The sequence below is a fragment of the Biomphalaria glabrata genome, chromosome 17 (assembly GCF_947242115.1).
Source record: "Biomphalaria glabrata chromosome 17, xgBioGlab47.1, whole genome shotgun sequence".
Classification (NCBI taxonomy): Eukaryota; Metazoa; Mollusca; class Gastropoda; family Planorbidae; genus Biomphalaria; species Biomphalaria glabrata.
In genome coordinates, this window is record NC_074727.1 from 15,236,442 (window position 1) to 15,259,038 (window position 22,597).

At 36.0% G+C, this 22,597-nt stretch overlaps 1 protein-coding gene across 1 annotated transcript in view; it reads left to right on the plus strand.

Annotated features, from left to right (window-relative positions):
• The window catches only part of LOC129923748 (ribosome-binding protein 1-like), a 54,884-nt gene that overhangs the window by 390 nt on the left and 31,897 nt on the right, over window positions 1–22,597 (plus strand). The gene's annotated exons all lie outside the window — the stretch shown is intronic.

Consider the following 22,597-nt stretch of genomic DNA (forward strand, 5'->3'; position numbering starts at 1 on the left):
AAATGCATTCAACTTTTTCGTTGCTATGACAGTTAATTATGACGGGAAATGCAATCCTTGAAAAATATTATCTACAGGGAAATGTATATGTTCTAGAAATAATTTAAAGTTGTGATTTATACTTTACACTTAGTTTACAGTGGTGTAAATAGCCTAGAGTTATCTCTCTTTGCTCCAATAATCTAAAAATAGAATAATGCGTCCTGCGCAAGGACGTGTGTTAAATTATTCGAACGTGCTAAGAAAAGATTTTAAACTCGACCAGTTCATCGGCTAGGCGACATACTTTACATACGTAATTACAATACACGAAAAGAAGCCTTGATTAAATATGCTGTTAGATTAATTAAATATGCCTTTCCTATATTGACATGATGACTGGATCTGTAACTTACACAACTGTCTTAAGACATGGCAAGAATAAGCTCCACTTTACATATATATACAGATATATAAAATATTATATTCTTTTTTAAATATTTGTGAGTCAAATGGGTTGATATGTGGATAGTAAGAGTGAGCACACGGTGTCTTCTCCCATCATGTCCATTCTCTCCATATATCTGGTCAATCTCCGGTAATGAGATGGCGTAGCCCCCCCCCCCCCCAACGTCTCCTGACACAGTAGAACCTGTCACCGCCTTGACCTTGCCTTCTCCTCTCCCCCCTCTTTTTTTTTCTCCATTTCCCCTGGGGAGGGGAATGCGAAGGCCATCGGCCGGCGGTCATCTAGGTCATCATCACTGCGAGATATAACATATTGATTTGGTCTCTTTGATGAGGACTTAAGCGAAGAAATGTCGGTCATTTGATAGACGAGAGTGTGTTTAATGTGTGTGTGTGAGTCTGAGCTAAGTCTAAGCTTAAGTCTACGCCTGTGTGCAATAGTCGCTAAGCGTAAAGAATCGTTTGGTTACATAATTCTTTCTGTCATCAGTCAGCGGGTCTCACATTGTGTTATCGACTGTTACCAAAAGTATCCACAGCACATCTGTGAAGGTATTTCAAGATTTGGATATTCCCTTTATTCATTGACAAAGTGGAGATGGAACATGTCATAAATACCTAAAACACTCAACTTTAATCTACAAATACAAAAACACAATGTAAAATAAAATAGTCAGACATATGTCGAGGCTAGGGTGAGGGAGGGAGGGGGGGGGGGGGAGAATTCGAAAATCCCCCCGGGCCTCCACTTGAGCTGGGTCCCTAAGTGAGTGTTGTTTTTTTTACATTAAATATTAACTATTACGCAAAATGCAGTGCCCACAAAGAGGTCAAGCCATCCCCCCCCCTTGGCCCCCAAATGATGGTAAATTCCTAGCTACGCCACTGGACATATGCAAGAACGAATTCCTTTAAGTGGTCTTTCTTCCGTAGAGTGGTGGAGAGCACAGGTCTTGTTGTCTCGGCCAGGGAAACCAATGACTTAGTATTTAGTGTTCCTAATTTGCAATATATAAGATGAAGTCTGATAAAGTAAGATTAAGTAAGTGCGTTTTGTTCTCATACAATGTCTAGAGCCGAGCAGACGCCATTTTGTCGTTATTCGTTTGCAACACGCCGTTATCATCAGCATCATCTATCCGTTGGACGTCCCGTTGAAGAGTAGAAAGCCGCTGTTGTGTACGGGGGTACTCCACCCTCAATAGATTTCAGTTCGACTTTTTTTTTCCCCAATACTACCGGTAATCATGACTTGAACGAATGATCTCTGACTTGTCTCCCTGGATAGATCTTCTAACAAAGAGATTGATAGGTCAAGGTTGCTCCTGTTGCTATATTGCAGTGTCACATCCGGAAAGTTTATGAATCACTTTTATATTAATCTATCCCATCACTCACCTCTTTGTCCCTCGACCGACTCATTTTCGATTTGAAAAGTTTGTAACATAAATAGAATTACTACTATCTAAAATCTCAACTTTTAGATTTAATTGCAAAACAATTGCATGGCATTAGTTATTAACAGTATCTTAAAATAAACAATGCAGTGCAGTGCTGAACAACTGAAGAAAACAGCACACTCTTTTTCCTTGGCACAGTCTGCAAAAGAGCTGACAGCTCAGCAGCCATAAAGCTGGCTAGAAGAAGAACATAGACATTATTTAGTAGGCCTATTTAATTTCTTTTAAATTGCATTGTTCTAGATTATTTTTAAGTTAAAGAATGCTTGTTGCGATATGGGCTTGTTTGACAAGGAGTAACCTTAAAGAAAGTTTCAATCAGGTAACCTCTAAGCGAAACAGGACATTTTGGCGCAGCCAATGTATCGATGGATGTTTTGGCGAACAGTGTTTTATTCACATTCATCATCATCGTCATCGTCATCAGACTCCGTTTGAGTCAGGGCTTGAGAGGTTCAAATCCTCTCTTGCTAAAGCCCTGGACAGAAACGCTGCTGTCTTGCGTAGTGCATAAATGACACCATACATGTCACCATACATGTCACCATACAGGTTTAGAATTTGTTATTTCCAGACCTGTCGAGACAGAGATCAACAAGTCTTGGTGGGTGGTGACACGAGTTCCTATTGCTCCACGCAACGATGACACCGAAAGTCAAAGTTTGGTCTTTTATGGTTTTTATTGTTTTATGTTTTTTGTAAAAAAATTTTTATTACATTTGTATTGCTAAGTTATATAAGTTCTGTCCTACTAACTACTACGTTGTCACACAAAAAAGATTTTTTTTAAAGAGGAAAAATCTATTTAGTATACATATAATTTGGACATAATTTAAAACAACAATTAATAAATAGTTTTTCATATTGTCGCGTGAACTGCATTGCTGGTCAGTGGAAACAAAACACTTAACTAAATGAATTTCTTTTTTATGGAAATGTTTTTTTCTTGAGGATTTGAATAAGAGATTGGATCTTTACAAAACAAATAGATCAATTAGATATTCAATATAAGACATCAGTTAGGCCAGGTTCACATCTAACTTCACATTCACTTTCACCAGGGGCGGACTGGATGTCAAAATCGGTCCTGGCTTTTCTATACAATTCGGCCCACAAATTCTATATCATATGACGGGCATCCATTTCTAGGTCTACCTGTCTTCAAAGCCATTATGTTATGTTTGATAATGTATCGATATGAAAGTATGCAGTGAACTCTATATCTTTATAGGAACTATAGGCCTTTGGTTGCTTTTTAATAACTAAGTATATAGGCCCTAAAAGTGTGAAGCCTACTAGTAGCACTGTCTACGGATGAAGGCTATTACATTATTTCGGAAAATGTGTTAAATTAAAATGGTATTTTACTGTAGAGTTTGTGAAAGATTTGTTTTTAAACACGACGCTCAGGGGGCCTTTTTATAAGAGAATATTATAAAACCTTTAACAATTTCTTACATGCCATAGTGGAATCAATGCGGCCCTTTTGGGTACAGACCCACCGGACATTTGCCCAAATGCCCATATAACCAGTCAGCCCTTTACTTTCAACTATCCTTTGGTCTGCTGGACCGCTGGGGCACCACACAAGATCTGTCAACCTTTTTTCTCCATTCTTCACTGTAATTTGTCTTTGATAGAATTTCATTCTGATGTTCTTTCTGAAAATATTGAAACCTGCCTTTTTACCTGCCTGGGTGGACCACTTCGGGGGCCGATTTTGAGTTTGTGTTTTCACACAAACTGTATTTGTAACCTTGTTTTGTAGTAAGTTTGATTTTGTTCAGAATACCATTTTATATTATCACTAAAGTCTACTATATTTATTGCATTTCATCTCAGGTTGAACTTGTATATAATGTAATAAAATTATATATATATATATATATATATATATATATATATATATATATATATATATATATATATATATATATATATATATATATGTTCATAAATTAGTCATTCAAATTATTTTAAGTTTTATAGAGTTCCTCTTTCAGACCTTGCGATCTATAGGGCAGATGATGCTTTGGTCATCTGTATCATTGGCCAACGGTTAAAATGAGCAGGGTGTCATGTGGCAAGCACAACGACCAACCGCCTTTAATTTCCCCTAATAAAGTAAGGTACCCATTAAAGTTGCGTGGACTCAGCGGTACAATAAAAATTCCAAAATTCGAAATCCCATTCTTCATGAAGATTCGAACCCAGGACCCCAGGTTTAGAAGTCAAGTGCTTAAACATTTAGCTACCGCGCCCCATTTTAAATTTTATAAATTAAGATATAATAAGCCTAGAGCTGTTTAGTTGTCTGCCAGCAGTTTGGTGCTAAACGTCAATGACCGTATACAACAAGTGGGCATAGTCTCTAAAACGTGACCATCCAGAGTTTTTACCACGCGACCAGGCAGCCCTCCAAGGTTCCTAAGATGCATTCATGAAATAGTCAAAATTATTACAAACTTTTTCGGGGAAAATGGGAAGAATGTATACTATATATACTAGACTATACTATATACACTAGATTATACTAGATTATACTATATATACTAGACTATACTATATATACTAGACTATACTATATATACTAGACTATACTATATATACTAGACTATACTATATATACTAGACTATACTATATATACTAGACTATACTATATATACCATGGGCGTAACCATGGTAAGGGAGGGGGGTTTGAGGTTCAACCCCCCCCCCCCGGAATTAAATGAAATCCCTCCTTGGGGGGGGGGGGAATCGGAATTTAGTGAATGATTTTTTGCTTTGATTTTGTTTATTTTAGGTGAGATTTTAATACTAAACCATCAATTGCCCCAGCTCAACCAATGGGGTTTTGAGTTTAAAACCCCTTACTAGGAACTCAAAACCCCCTACCAGGGGTTTTGAGTTTTAAACCCCCTACCTGGGGTTTTTGCAGTTACCCCCCCCCCTTCTAGAAAACAAAACAAAACAAAAATGCAAACGAAAATCCTCTAATTCCAAGAGCACAGTTGAGGGAGATTTTAATTTTAAAACCCCCACCAAAATTTACGATAAACCCCCTCTTCAATATAAAAAAAAAGTTAATTACGCACTCAAAATGTTATGAGCGTAGCTAAATGGGTTTTGTCTTAGTTTTTAGTTTAAACCCCACTTCAGCGGGGTTTGAAGGTAAAAAATACCTCTTTAATAATAAAAACAAAGCAAATTATACACTCAAAATGTTTTGAATGTAGTCAAAGGGGTTTTGAGTTTAAACTCCCCTCCAGTGGAGTTTGAAACTAATAAGTACCTCTTCAATATAAATAAAAGCAAATTACTCACACTAAAATCTATGAACGCAGACAAAGGGGTTTTGAGGCTAAAAAATACATCTTCAGTGTAAGAAGAAAAAAACAAATTATGCACTCAAAATGCTATGAGCGTTGCCAAAAGGAGTTTTGAGTTTAAACCCCCATTCAGAGGAGTTTAATGCTAAAAATACCTCTTCAATATAAAAAAAAAGCAAATTACACACTAAAATTATTTGAGTGTAGCCAATCCAATCGAGGGTTTTGAGTTTAAACCCCTCTTCTACAGATGGCGTTTGTTTAAAGTTTAAAACCCCTCCAGATGGTTTTGAGTTTAAGATCCCCCTACAGAGCATTTTGAGGTGGAAAACCCCCAACAGATGATTTTGACGATAAAACTTCTCTTTTCGATATAAAATCTAAAGCAACCTACAGTCACTTAATTCCAAGAGCGTATTCAAGAGTGGTTACACATTTTTACCAGTGGCAGGGCTCCCTTAATAAACTGCAGTGAATAGTCATGTGCCGAAACTGAAAAACACTAAATGTGGCTCAACAAAGATGGCTAAGACAGATTTTAGGAGTCAGTTATAGAGATCGGGTTTAAATCAAGGAAATCCTATGCCGAACTGGGAGTCGACCCTTTAGTAAGATTGTGAGAGAGCGACGCATGAGGTTTGCGGGACATGTTCTCCGACAAAATGAATTACGCATAAGAAGGGTTACAATGATATCCTAGTACAACTTGACTCCACTCATTCATGGAGGTCCTCATGGCAGGTGGGAAGAGGCTTCAGACATAACCAGTGTCAGATTTTTATGGAAACAGCTTGACGTCAAATGCTCCGAACTGCGCGGTAGGGTCTAAGTCAGTAAGAATAGCACATTAGGTTTTTGAAATAAAACTTTTTAATAGCAGAAAAATGCACTGTAGATACCTCAGAATATGCATTTTGTTGGCTTTCAATACCAGAAATATTGCTTGGCGGCGGGGCTTCGCCCCGCGCTAGCGCTCCCCAGACCCCATTGCTAGTAATGGCAGGGAATCTACAATTTTATGGAAACAGCTTGATGGCAAATGCGCCAAACGGCGCGGGAGGGTCTAAGTCAGTAAGAATAGCACATTAGGTTTTTGAAATAAAACTTTTTAATAGCAGGAAAATGCACTGTAGATAACTCAGAATATGCATTTTGTTGGCTTTCAATATCAGAAATAGTGCTTGGCGGCGGGGCTTCGCCCCGCGCTGGGGGAGCTCCTAGCGCTCCACCAGACCCCCTTGCTAGTATTGGCGGGAATCTACAATTTTTCCACTAACTCATGGAAGAACCTATTCTAGGGCACAATAAACGTCTTCCGAAAGAATGAAGAGTCCGAATGCAATAAAGATTATGTACACACACACACACATAAATACATATAAAAAAAAAATTTCGCGGGGGGGGGGAGAGGAAAAAAATCCCCCCCCCTCTTGAATGAAATGGGGTAATCGACAGTTGCTCGCCTTTGCCCCGTCTTGTGTTAGTGATAACAGTTCCCCATGTCTCAAGATCTGAGCCACACACGAAGGCCAGGGATTGGACTGTTTGTCAGCGACTATGTGAGACGCATGATATTGAAAGCATTTTATAGACAATGGGGCTCTTGAAACCATTAGCGCTTTCGGTGATAACAATCTTACGGAGACAATTACAAACTACACCTAAAATAACAATAAACAAAGTGCAGTTTCTATATTAGATATGTAGGCCTCAAGAACACAGCTATCTTCAAAGTTTTTCCTCAAGATTTGCAATAACTTGTACTAAGTGCTAATAATATCAACAAAACATATCGTAAGTCAATCACGAAGCCGGTATCAAGTTACTGTGACATCAATTATCTTTGTATATGTAACATTGTCTCTTTAGTTTTTTAGCTCTAAACTCTAAAGAGATTATGATCTAGTCATGATCAGATATAGAAATGGTTAGTAGTCAGAAATAAAAGGTCATTAAATTCTCTACTTAAAACTCCTCCCCGTTCCATTATCATCAACGTTGAAGCTGAATATTAGCAATGTTTCCTTTTAAAAGTCCAAGAGAAATAACTTTATACCATCACTTTCTCTTATAATGGACAGAATAAAACTTGGTTGAATTTTTTTTTACTAAGCTTATATGAACTTATTCCGTCTGTCTGTCTGTCTGTCTGGATCCTTTACACTTTTTTGTTTCTCAAACATCCTATTCTGCGATCATGTTTGAACTTTGAAACAATTATTCATTGTCGATGACAACACATATATCAATAAATGTTAACAAATTATTTAATCAATTAGTCGTAATTAATTAATTTTGTTGTATATAGAGAATGTAATAAGCTAAGGGGAGATAAGCCTTGTGCAGAGAATTATGTCGTTTACTTAAAATTTTACACTATAAAATCTTCTATATTTATAAGTACTTGAATAGCTCAGTGGCTAACGCTTTGGCCTTCCATTATGGAGGCTCTAGAAGTCAAGTTTGAATTCAGAAAAAAACGTTTTTATAAAAAGCAGCATGGAAACCTCCCAGATAAACTCCCCCCCCCCACCACCACCAAGTGGTCCAGAAGAGTGATTGCGTATTATACATTCTATAAACATGAGATAGCACTTAAATAAAACAAATAATAAAGATATTTTTAATCGAATAAATGTATAATTGTTAGTCTATGATAGTTTAGATGATTTAAAAATTAATTACATGACTGATTACAATAATGGATGTAATAATATATGCTTAGCTTTTTTTTTTTTTCAAAACTTTTTTTTTTGTTATATTTGACTTGTTTTTTCAGGCACAAATGTAAATGATTAGAGATGTAATAGACACACATTTACTTGGTGGGAGTAAGTGGAGGAGTGTTAGGTAGTTTTTTTTTTTCAGCGGTGTGTGGGGGGATTTCATAAGTCAAATAATTGAGTACATTATGAGAAGAGTGAAAGAAACATCGAAATCAGCTTCCAAGTCAAATTTAAAATGTTTCCTTTGCTTTTTTTCGTTGTTGTGGAAGTTGAGCGTTAAGGATGAAAAAAGAATTTAACCCTTTGAGAGAAAATGCCACAGAAAACGTCTGAGAATCAGACAAAAAATGTGTTGGTAGAGTGTGAAAGCTGAGAGAGTTGGGTCTTGTTTTAAGACTTGACTCACTGTCAAAAGTCATCCTTCAGTGTGCAGTGGATGAAGTAGGAAGAAAAGGTAGTCCAAAGAAAAGCTGCTGGACAACGTGAAGGAAGTGACCAACTTCTCTCTAGAAGTTCTGCTATGAAAGCTGCTGGACAACGTGAAGGAAGTGACCAACTTCTCTCTAGAAGTTCTGCTATGAAAGCTGCTGGACAACGTGAAGGAAGTGACCAACTTCTCTCTAGAAGTTCTGCGAAGGAAAGCTGCTGACCGGAAAGAGTTTAGGAATTTGTTACGCGTACGAACAAACCAACGACCCAGTTGAAGGAATTGAATACTGATGATAAAGTAGAAGAATGAATGAAAGATAATCATGTCTCTGTGGAGGCAATCACGAGATATTAAAAAAGGCAATAAAACGATACTATCGAAGACCTTTGTTTATATTTCCAGTGGTGTCATATTATTAGTAAATAAATTATATCATTTTGACCTAAGCACACACACACACACACACAAATAGATCGGGTCTAAATGCAAGATGAAGATGTATTGCTTATATTTTTATAATCACAATTCTACCTTGTAACATCCATTTTTTTTCATAGCTAATCTATTTACATTATCCTGACTGTAATCCTAACCTAGGACAGAGTTTATCATTACTTTGTTCTATCAACCCACTTGGAAACTGTCTGCGTGTCGGATCAGGTCTCTCTCTGCAATACGAGCTACTTCATTAGTAGTGAAGCTGAAGTTCAAGAACTCTGGCAGATTTGGTCAGAAATAGAAACATTATAAACACACACACACACGCGCGCACACACACAGACACAGACACATGCAGAGTTATCATTGTTTAGTTTATAATTTATCGGAACCAAAGTAATCTTTTTCTCCTAATTGACGATGCCAACTTTGATCATTTGTGTTGTGTAAAAAGTGCATGCTTTCCCCTACAAGCTCATACCCAACATAACATTTTCTGATAACAAACAAAAAAGTTATTGGAGTTTAATCCTAACAGGAAAAAGAAATACAAATGAGCGAAATGAATAATACTATCGAAACGAGGAAAATAATTTACGGAGAGAAAGAATTTTGAGTAATCTTAAGAAACAACACCATGTTTATGTTAGTTCATTTAAACAGAATTTATAGAAAATTCTTTGCATACTTTTAAGATATTGCCAATATTTGTCGCCAAATGCATAATGAAAGTGGTCTGCTTGAAAAGTATTTAGAAAGAAAGAGCAGAAATACAAATTTGATATTCATAATTGTACAACTTCTCAAACAGTTATACAGAAAGTCATGGGCGGAGCAACTCGTATCAGAACCAGTGTGGGAAAAAAGGGAAGGGGGAGGAAGTTCAAATAGAGTTAAGGGTCTTGTACATCCACAATTTTGTTTTCCGGACTCTCTTCCTAGGCTTAGTCTTAGGCTGTCGCCTTTGCTCGGATTCCGCTTCATGTCACCGGCTCTGCACTAACATCCCTCACGGAAAACTCTTAGAAAATCTGCTCAAAGTATACATTTAAGCCAAATCAAAGTTTACAATGACATACTTAAATACGAATCTTTATAAATTGACGAACTAACCAGTGCGTCCAAAGCGAGGACTCTGATCCAATTTTGTTGAAGTAATTGATTTTTTTGTCCAACTGGGCGCCGCTCTAAATTGTCTGATGGGAATTCATTTGAAATTTGACCTTTTTCTTGTTATTGGCATCGGACAAAGTTCTCCAGAAATAAAAATGGAACACGTGAACTGGTTGGCCCTCCTGTCGCTTAAATATTCCAATGCACCCCTATCCACCATGAAACTGACCAAGGGTCCTCTGAGTGAGTGACTGAGAGACAAATAAAATTATCTCCTGTAGGAATTAAGGAGTGGGAAGGGTGGGGGGTGAACAGTTACCTAGAAAGATAAACTGTGTGTAAGATAGATATAGTATTAATGCGGTTTCTACACAAAAAATCATAAGACTTGTCTTCTAAGTCCTAAGATTGAGAAGTGCAGTATTTCATGAGGCTACGCAGCCCGAGCTGTGACCTACATGTTTTGCAACATTCAGCGCAGACATAACTATTGTCCGCTAATTGTCGATTTAGATTCTCTTTTCGCCGTCTACATCTGTTCTCGCAGTGGGTTTTCTTTTGGTCTCAAATGTGTAATCCTCGGTATTATTTCCAGCTATCTCGTTCCAAAGCCGACTGCAAGCAGTTCTCTCCAATGTCAGCTAAAGAAAGTTGGCGCCTAAGCTGGTAGTTATAGCGTCTGCGTGAGCCTCTATGTTAAGCTGATCATATTTCAACAGAAGATTATAAGCAGAATAAGCAATTTAATATGAGCAATTCATTATGAGCTGGCGATGACAGGACTAGAATAAGTAACTACTTTACTATGTTCGAATGAATAGGCCTACTGTTCCATATAATCAACATATGCAAAATACGTACATCGTAATCCCATGAAAATCAATGCCCTCTTCAGGGTGGAGCTGGATGACACCTTTGCACTGTAATTTCGTACCTACTTATGTGACTGCTGGGGCCTACAGCTTGAAAGTTTCGGCTGTATACTTGGTAAATTAGTCAAACAAGATTCTGCCCCATCTCAAAACCAAAACCAGTGACTCATCTGGGTGTATCCATATCTTCCGAGACAGAACTGGCCATATACGTATATAACACTTAGCAAAGTAATCCAGCTGGAGTTTTGTGTTCATTTAGTGTATTTCTTCTGTGACATTTTTACTCCGCCACAACTGTTTTCTTTTTCCAGGCAAGTTTCAAGCCAGTTCTCAGAGCGCGGCGTCAAGATGCTCTTTCATTTCCTTCCTTCTTCTAGGAGCTCAGGATAAACTTGTGGCTGCCCTTGAAATGTTTCCTTTAACCACTTTGAGTTTGCGTCCCTTTAGTTATCGGGCTCTAAAGGATCCATTTTGCGAAGTGGGAAGGATGTCTCATGCAGGCGTGACTGCCCATTGCTGTTGCATCTGGATGGTATGGATGCTTTTCATAGCTGCTCAGCGGAAGACTCAGACATCTTGTCTTCTCACTTAATGTTGAGAATCCTCGTACGGTAGATTATGCGGAAGTAAATAGTTCAGCTTCTTGACACTATTTCTTTTATGTTGTAAAAAAGAGGAGCGGTCTTATTGAAGGCCTACGCAGTAAACATTAAATGATAATTCTTGTTTTCATATGGTCTCTCTAACGTCACCACCATTATGTATTTTTCGCAATTATTATCTATTTCTTTATACCGTTTGTTTTTATAATAAAAACGTTGCCATATTGATTCCGTACAAAACGAAATTACAATATGTTACCAAAATAAATTTTACAAAGTTTTTAAAGGCATGTGTTACATTACACTCATAAATAATAGAGATTTCTATAAAGCTCTTCAGAGCAGTGTCTTAACCTAGAGATCCAAGTTCGCGTAGCGTTTTGAAGGGCAACTTGTGATATCTCGTTCCTAGCTCTTGCCACGCTCGTTTTCAAATAGAGTTTATGTGTCACGTCAAGAATTTTGATAATAACAAGCCCCAAACACTGACATCCATGACATTTAAGTCTGGACTTGTGGAGGGACGATATTTCGGTTCACTGAAATCAGGAGTAGATTACTGAAGAAATAGAACTCAAACCTTTGCTGTGTGAGCCTTGTCATCCATCCTGCCGCCATGACCATAGTAGCATTTTATTTATGACTTAAACAAATAAAAATAGAAATTTGGAAGCAGGTGATTTATTTATGAACTTATATTATAATATACCACAATGCTAGCACAGAACCACCCTCTCTTTCACACACACACTATTTTCCATTTAGAAAAAAAAAATTGGAGCCTTTAGATCTAATTGCACTTGAAGAAATACATGATTTCAGAATAACGTTTCTATAAATATATATTAACCAAAATGTGTATGAATTCTTCATTTCTTAAAATAAATAATTTTCCTCATAAAAACGCAAATTTTTTCTTATATGCAGCTGCTCGATTACTGGTGATAGAGACAGGGAAAGAAATAATTGTAATTTAACTTCATCTGAATGTTGTTCATTTCAAGTTTCTGTGAAAATAAATTTCGCACATTTTAATGAGATTGAAGAATGTTTGAAGGGAGACGATTAAATATCATCAGATGTATATGAATGACCATCTCAGCATTAGCCATTTACTAATACGCGTCAATTTTGTAGTTAAAAATCGTGAGAAAACAACATTCTGAGACTTTTTCCGCTTCTCTAATTTTTATTCACTCTTGTTTCTTTGAATCTTTATTTTTAAAAAGTTAGAAAAATGAAATGGATATCTAATAAAAAGTATATTGCGGACTCTTACATCGGGATTCTCACATCTACCAATCTCGTTTTCAAATGTTTAACACATTTTCACACTACCGTTTAAACGCAGTTATCTCCTCTTTGTTTAGTTTTCGATTTTAATTTTTTTTTGTTTAGGTCCGGTTTAAATTAGTTAAGTCATTTAAATACATTGAAAAAGAAGAAAAAGAATACGGAGTAATGTGTGGCCAATATAAGGTAACTTTAAAAAAAAAAAAAGAAAAGTATAATTACATCGTAAATCCTGAAAGCGGAATGTTTGCTTTGTATAAATGAAAGTCAGAAATTTTACTTTCTTGTGCTAAAAGTGCATAAATTTTTTTTTATCCACTTGAAGATACGTAACTATAATGTAGTTACACCTATGAAATACTGTCAGTACGTAAAAAACAATCCAATGTTATATGTTATATTTTCTTAATATCTTGATTAGTTTTCTAGTTTTGAATAAAATGCATAACATTTAAAGTACTCGCAAAATCAAACGCATGATGAAATTAACGTCTGTAATACGTTAATCTATGTCAGTCAAATCCTAGGGCAAGACAAAATATTTGTAGTGGGAAAGCGAATGTTTGTTCCCTCTTGGTCCTGTCTAAAGAACGTCATGTTATGAATCTGAAACTAATTCTAAAAATAGCCCATCTTCCATGCTTTTGGCGTTCTGGATTCAGACAGATATAATAATAATAATAATTTTATTTATAAAGCGCTATTAACAAACAAAATGTAGGCTCAAGGCGCTGTAATAACATTACAAACACAAACACGACAATAGCAATCAAAAACTAATCTAAGAAAGTTTTAAACAAGTAGGTCTTAATGTTCTTCTTAAAAGTGGTATAGCATGTTGTCTGTCTGAGATCAATGGGGAGTGAGTTCCAAACCTTTGGTCCGTGCACTGAAAAAGCCCGCAGACCGTAGCTTTTGAGGGAGAAACGTGGCACCACTAAAAGCGTTGAGTCCATTGAGCGCAGGGCTCTCTGGGGGACATATGGAGTAATCAGTTCTCTAAGGTACAGGGGCATCTCATTGTTATATCTACACTGATCTGTAGACAGAGCTTAGGCCTGAGATAATCTACATTGGTTTTAAGAGAGCCCCTCACTTTGGTAGCCAAGAGGTTTGTACTACTTAGCAACGTCCGCCATCCGGGAAAAATTATTCAAAATATTTTCTCTTTCTCAATATAAATCTTAATTCAGTATAAAAACCGCAACAACGATAAACAAACTAAAAGGTTCGTTGTCCCAATCTGCTTCTGAACTTCTAATGCGCACCAAGAGTCTCTCTCTCCAAGAATAACTATTTTTTCCTGCTACCTTTATTGTAGTTGAGTACTAGAGCTGAGAATGAGGCTCTTTTCCTCCGATGTAAACAAATAGATGCATTCCCTTCCGTCGTGTGGTTGTAGCCAGAGGTATCTTTTAGTTTATGTGCTAGTATCACTTGGGTTGACCCCTACTAATCTGTATCTACCTGGACTTAATCCTAAGTCCATTGGTTCGAACTCCTGACACCTAGACCAGTCGGAATTTTTTCTCTTTTTTTTTTTTTTTATAAAATTCAACCACCTTTTCGTTTACAATTTTGAATTTCTCAAAGTGCTCAGCTGTTTGCGTTTTGATAGCAAAATATGTAATAATGATAAAAAATATTATAATCAACACATTATTTTGAGCCGAAAGCTCCCTTAGAGTGCACATATTTCATTAGTAAAGATTAGCGTCGCAGATGTTGTTCATTTAGTTCCGTTAATCAAACATATTTGTTAAAAGTTCAAACAAACAACTATTTTCATTTCAATTTTTTTTTTTTTTACTTTTCTATGTTTGTCTTCAGTCCAGTCTTCGCTAAAATTATTTGAAGACACTTCAAGACACCCACATGAAGCTTTGCTGATCACTGAATAAATTGATTCCATCTTCTAATCTTCCAAAACATGACGTCGAACTGGTCAGAAGTCAAGTACTAAGTAACTTCCGGATTAGTTTTGTTTGATCTTCTGAATAGTGGGTATTAGCAGAGTTTCGTCATGTTGACCCATGAAGTGCACCAACACTATTTTGTACAGCAAACAAACAACTACTTTCCATGGACTCGGTGAAACTGAAAAATGAACTCAATATTAACTATAAAGAGAAAAAAAAAACTCGCTTGCAGATATATCTATATATATATATATAATTCTCTTCTTCCCACAAGAGTTTAGACGAGAAAAAGAAGTAATGGAAAGATCACTCTCTTATTTCTGCAATTTTTTTTTAGTTTTCAAAAGATTTTAATAATTTCCAGATATTTCCATAACTTTTTCATTTCATCTAATATATAAATATGATTATGTAGAATGTTTTTTTTTTTAATATTTTTAGACATGTTACTAATGCGTTTATAGTGTTTTCCTTCCACTTTACATTCTTGATGAGAAATCTTATAATTGTAAATCTGGGTGTGTACTTAGCTATAGCGCTTCTATTGAATGTGGGGAATATAATATTATAATATTATCCTGCGCCTGACGTAATGATCAAAGTCTAAGGTGTGGTGGAAGTAGTGGACATCTTTTAAGAGATGAGAACGACTAGAATAATTATAATCAGGCCGCTGATGACTCCTGACGACCATCTTTCACTTTATTTTATTTTTCAATCGCTTCTTTCTTGAAAATGGGCGCGTCATTTTTTAGCCTTGAAATAAGGTGTTTTTTTTTTTCTACTAAAGGCTGACTTCACTCATCCTTAGGACATCATGTTGCCTATATAAGTTTTGCTTTTATTTCTTTGAAACATTAATGTTGTAAATTGTGTTATAGGCAAAGAGAATTACAAAACTTTGTTAAGTAATTTGAATTGATGGATCGTCTTCTGTACTTACAATCAATAAACCTATCTATCTATCCTACCTATCTATCCTACCTATCTATCTTACCTATCTATCTTACCTATCTATCTTACCTATCTATCTTACCTATCTATCTTACCTATCTATCTTACCTATCTATCTTACCTATCTATCTTATGTAGATGAACACTTTTTGTCTTGCAAATAAAAATGAATATATTAAATATTGCTAATTTATTTATTAATTGCTTTATTTATTTTCACAATTACTATTTATTAGATACAATGATCAGATGATGAAAAGAACGGGATAAAATGACCAGGGGATGAAGTGACCGGGGATAAAATGACCAGGGGATGAAGTGACCGGGGATAAAATGACCGAAAATGAAGTGGCCGGGATGAAATGATTGGGGATGAAGTGACTGGGGATAAAATGACCGAGAATGAAGTGGCCGGGATGAAGTGACCGGGGATAAAATGACCGAGAATGAAGTGGCCGGGATGAAATGATTGGGGATAAAGTGACCAAGAACCGAACTCTAGTATAACTTTAATTTATACTCTTTACACCTTCGGTTCCCGCCCATTCGCTTACAACAAAAACAATGACTACCCCCCCCCCCACCTTTTTTTTAGCATCCTCCAATCGATCGACCCTTTACCACACACCTTTCAGCTTTTGAATCTATATCTATGAAAAGTTGTTTTTTTTTTAGCATCCCATTCTAGATCTATTATTTTTAATACTGTTAGGTTCTTTTTTCTTTTATTTAGACCGGGTCTAAAAGGAAGCGGAAATGACGTAAGGCTTATTAAACTTTGACTTAGGGGAAAAGAACGAATTTGGTTTAAAGATTCGGATTTTTTGGTGCTTTTTCTTTTATGCTTTCGGTTCTAAGCAAGCGTCTTATCTTATCTTATATAATACAGACGTTACTTCAAATAAGAAGATGATTACGTCCTACGCGTCATGCATTTAGTCATGCATATTAACCAATGACTTAAATTCTTGGAGGTAAAAGGAACCTTTGTACAGAATTTAATGTGAATAATGACAATGTAAGGGACGACAATTTCAAAGATCCCTTGGTTATTCGGTCAGTCAGTGAGTGGTCACTTAGACAAATATATGAATTGAAGAAAAACAGCAGCCTACATTTAGACTGACAAAAATGAATTGGAAAACTTTTGCAGCAATTGTTGTGTACCGTAAGATTTCAGGTTTTGTTGGTACAAAAATGCGGGAAAAAAGTTCGAATAAAGAATAAAAAGTTGATAAACCGTCTATATTTTGAGAATTTTAAAATCTCTTTTAGGGAGGATCATTTTTTGTTGAGTCACAGGGACGTAGCCTAACCTTCCCGGCCTTAAATCCGGCTCTGAGTAACTCTCATTCACTTCATTAAAAGTAAATCGAACGTTGCTTTAAAAACAAATGTACTTTCTATTTCTAATTCAATTGAAGTACACACATTGCCTGTGTTGAAGTTAATAGAATCTATTAAAAAGTATTAACAAGTTACATTTAAAAAAAAATAGCAACAACTATTCTTTCCTTAGTTTACAAACGTAACTATCAAATGAATAAAACCCATTCCTATGTTTCCTTTGAAATCAAAGATCAACCTAATAGAGTTAATAAAACCCAGATAATGTAACACTGATAGTGTTTCTTACTTTCATCCTGCATTGATGGAAATGTAAGTCCTAGACTGTAAGCTGATATCTGCATGAGAGTTTGCCTCGGGCCACTCATACGTTTTCAGTTCTAACATTTTTTCTTCTATCCTTGAATCTCTCTCGTATGATATCTCGATTGTATTTCGACTTAAAGACTTAAAAAAAATATTTTTCATGCAATTTCGTAAAATGAACTCGCTCATACTTATTGGTTCAAACTTCGACTATTTTAATTCGTTACTAGTCAGAACATCTTAAGAGACATGGCCTTATTTTATTAAAATTGCAACAAATTGTCAACCATTTTGAATGAATTAGTTATTATGTCAATATGTTTAGCCTTCATACCAACCACAGACAACGCCGCAAGCGCTGGCTTGGTCATGTCTGCCGGATGGAGGAGGAACGTATCCAGAAAGTCGCATTTTATGGACAACTGGCCGTTCATATCTCCTGTATATGGATGTAATCGAATGGGACCTCAAAAAAGTGAACATCGATGTTGTCCCCCTGGGAGACATAGCCCTTAACCTCACTATGTGGAGAGAAATAGTGCCCCTCCAGTCTACCAAGTAGAGTTCATCTCACGAGTGACAAAGAACAATTATATAGAGCGAAAAAGCATTGGCCTCAGCGAGCCACTCTATTCAGAAGAAATGAAGAAACTAATAATAAATAAAATAAATGAGAAATGGACAAGCTCTCATCCAAATCACAAGAAACATGATGCCTATTATAAGCTATCCCGACAAGATCAATGTCTATTCTTACGACTCAGGACCAGACACAACAGAAGGTGACATCTTATGTACCGGAAGCTCAAATTGGAACCAGTGAAATCTGCCCATGTGGAGTGTCACCAGAGAATGCTGACCATGTCCTCCAAAACTGCTCTCTTTACCTAGAGGCCCGTACAAGACACTGGCCCCAAAACACTCCAATAGAAAGAAAACTATATGGAGAGCTCCTTGATTTGGAAACCACTGCGCAGTTCATCTCATATATTGGTCTAGTCATCTGAACGCTCCAACATAAAAATGAGAAAGAAGAAGAAGAAGAGAGCCATATTAAAAATGAGCCCTAACCCTAAACCTAACCTAAACCTTTATTGTCCCTTGTCTTAATCGTGTGGTTGAAATACAGATCAAACATAGAAAATTATCATCATCATCAAACTCCATTTGAGTGAGGGCTTGAGGGGCTCAAATCCTTTCTTACAAAAGCCCTGGACATAATCCCTGCTGTCTTGCGTAGCGCTTACATGTCACAATACAGGTCGAGAATTTTTGGTTTGCCAAACCTGTCGAGACAGAGATCAGCAAGTCTGGGGCAGTCAAACAGAATACAAGACACGGTTTCTTTCTGGCCATGGCATGTTCAGTGCGCTACGGTCAAATCTCTTCTGTGGAGATGTGGGCATGTAGGCATGAGAAGGGCTGCCCGTAGGCGCTCAGCAAATACAACTCAGCTCGAGTTGGGTGTCGAGTTCAAGCCCCTTTAATAGGTAGCCAATCTCTTCATGCCAATCAATTATACATTGCGCCCGATTTTAAGCATAAATGTGATAAAAGATTTTGAATATCATATATTTTTAGTTGACATAGTAATAATTTAAAAAAAAACAACAAATAATCACTACTTTTTTGTTTTCTGTCATTAAAAAGGTGTAACAAATTTTTTTTTGGGTGTCTTTTTATGGAGAAATGTAGAATTATGGTTGTTGATATCTGCATATTTTATTGCTTCTGATTTTTGCGCAGAAAATATTGAAATCTTTCGTTTTTTTTAAATGCATCGCGCACAAAAGAGATAACCCATTAGTGTACCATTCAGAGATCACCCCTGAGTTTATTTGAAAACAAAAACTCTCTTTCTAATCGTTGGAGTTTGTTTTTTTAAGCTAATTGATAGAATGATAAACAGTGTGTTGCCGATGTAACAAGAAAATAACCTCAATTTACTTCAATGATTGTCAAGAAAGACATTATTTGTTAAACAAACAAACAATATTTTTCCGAAGAAAGTTTTATTTTTTAATTGTCTGCTCTAATTGAATCGTCTGATCTAAAGCAGTTCTATTTACAGTTGTCTTCCATTCCAGACGCTGCCACTGGTGTCTATGAGCACAGAACTAAATATGTAGAATAAGACCGCTAGAGTTCTATGAGTGGGAATTATCGCAAACACAGACATTTTGTATGAAGAGGTCATCGAGAAAATCAATTGTGTTTCCATTTATCTATCTGTTAACCATGGGATATCTTTATGAATGATAAAAATTGTTTTACAAAAACCTATAATTAAAAAAATGTATCTCTATCTATCTATCTATCTATCTATCTATCTATCTATCTATCTATCTATCTATCTATCTTATATATATATATATATATATATATATATATATATATATATATATATATATATATATATATATATATATATATATATATATATATATATAACTGGTATAAATTGTACGTACTTAATGTAAGAAACTAAATAACACAATTATGGGGAACACAAACTTCAGCACCTATCTTTTCTTTCCCTCCTACCCTACTGAAAGGACCTTGAATTCTTAAGCAAGATATATATATATATAGAGAGAGAGAGAGTGAGAGAGAGAGAGAGAGAGAGAGAGAGAGAGAGAGAGAGAGAGATAATTAGATAGATAGATAGATAGACAGACAGACAGACAGACAGACAGACAGACAGACAGATAGATAGATAGATAGATAGATAGATAGATAGATAGATAGATAGATAGATAGATAGATAGATAGATAGATAGATACTAATAGATAGAGACAAGTTTTAACTCTTCCATTTTGATGGTATATGCTATTATCAGTTATGGTCAAACTCTAGTTCCGTTGTAGTATAAATCAAGCAACAATCGAAATGTTTACTTTGCAATAGCCTAAAACGGTGGGGGAATTAGTTTGTCCTTGATTTACCCACGAAGGTCTTCGCCATACAGTACTATTTGCCAACACAATCCACCCACTACCCTCTTTGCGTTCTCATTGGTCACTCGAGTGACCCTACTGGCCCACACATGACATCAGCAATGTGGAAATGACATGACTGTGTTTCGTAATGTTCTTCATTCAGAACTCACATCACACTGATCAGGAGATATAGATATATATATAGAGAGAGAAAGAGAGCGAGAGAGAGAGAGAGGAGAGGAGAGAGAGAGAGAGGGAGGGGAGAGAGAGAGGGAGAGAGAGGAGAGAAGAGAGAGAGATAGAGAGGAGAGAGAGATTGCGAGAGAGAGAGAACGAGAGAGAGGAGAGAAGAGAGAGAGATAGAGAGGAGAGAGAGAGCGAGAGAGAGCGAGAGAGAGGAGAGAAGAGATAGATAGATAGATAGATAGATAGATAGATAGATAGATAGATAGATAGATAGATAGATAGATAGATAGATAGATTAGATAGATAGATAGATAGATAGATAGATAGATAGATTGATAGATAGATAGATAGATAGATAGATAGGAACATAAATTATTAGAACAAAAGTAAGTCACGATTTTGTTCTAGACCTAGTTTCTTCGCAGACTATTTTGAACCATAAATGATAATCAGTCAGTTGCACAGAAAAAAACAACATAGATTGTCAATCTTCTGTTCTCGTGACGTGGGCGGCAAGGCTTTGACTCACAAACAGGTCATTAAAATTATAGGTAAGAACAACGTCTTCAATTATAGAATTAATTGTACGATGTGTAGATATCTGATTGAATAAAATGTTTTTATCTGATAACATTTGTCATTTTACTTCTACCTGGTTTGTTATAGAGCGTTTAGAAAAAAAGTTTTCTGACATGTAACATTGTTTGTTATAATACGATGTGTATACAGAGCTTATTACATAGTTGTCCAGACTTCTTAATCCTAGATTTTTTCTTGATGCTTAAGCAGCGACCCGTTGATCATATAAAGACCATAGTTATGGTAGGCTTTAACAGTGACCCGAGGCGTCGCCACCTGTAGGCAGTGGCGACCAATAGGTCGTTGACACGTCACAGGTATGACTTCACAACCTGTAATGTAGCAACGAGATTTCGATCTCCACTGCCCACAGGTTGCTACGTCACATGTCAGATTTGAGGCCTGCTAATGATGTGACGTGTTGACTTTGTTATCACGCATGACAACCGAACTGTGTGGACTCACTTACCAGACGAGAACAAAGAAGAAGTAGACTAACCAATATGATAATTTATTTATTTTTCACACCGGATACACCAAATGCTCCATTTAAGAAAATCGCCCTTCGTGCTTTAACGTTGTTAAAAGTGATCTAGACCAAGGGAGGTAATAGAGGGTAAAAGCCGGAGCTGTTATTATAATACTAATAGTGGCAATAACTATGTTTTCGGAGCTAAGGAAGAGTGCAGTATAAATAGTCTAATGGTAGGAATGAAGGGGTCTGAATGAAGCTGTGCTACTGACATTATTGACGTCACAAATGATTCCATGCGTAAAGGCACGAACTAAGCAGAAGTGACTATTTGAATCAATGAAGGGGAGACAATTCTCTCCTGTATATTCGATATGCACTATATATTCTAGTAGTTGAAGCCTGTAAAGAATTGGATGGGTATATTCAGACAGATGAGAGCTTATTTGTAGTTTGATTTATAATCAATATGTTTGAAAATGTAAAGAGAAACATATTGTGGAGCCTACATATTTATACAGCATGTTTTTATGTTTTTATTGTGTGACAATATTATTTAATTAATCAAAGCTCCGCTTTAATGTAGCAGCCTGTTATCGGGACATAAAATAATAAAACATATCCTAATGTAAGTTCGAATCCGGTAGATCAGACAAGCCAGTTATAGGACCTAAAAGAGCGCTTCCATATGTGGTCCTATTGACAGGTTTAAATTCTAGTTTGCATTATACATTAACATAGCGATCTATAGACTGGTTTATATTAATTCTTTTTTACTTCAATCATTTTAACATTCTCTCTTAATTGATAGTAACTATATTATAGCCGTTAAAGGATTTTTAAATATGTAAACGAATAATTCTTTTTTTTTTTTAAAGTTTTACGAATGTAAACACAAGTCCCCCTATTCTGCTGCCGTTCTATTGTATGTAAGAGTCTTACAAAATACAACAATGGACCTGATGTATTCCAAAATGCAAAATGGGATATTTTGTAATTCAAATCAACTTTCAATGTCAGATTTTTTATACTTTGTTATTTTATAAAATTTTCAATTTTCGAACATACTGAGATAGTGATACAGCAATACTAATAATTATTGCTGTAGGCCCATATTTGTCGCCAAAATAGTAGATTTATGTCAATTAAAATTGACTAACGCATGTGTTTAAACCGGTTT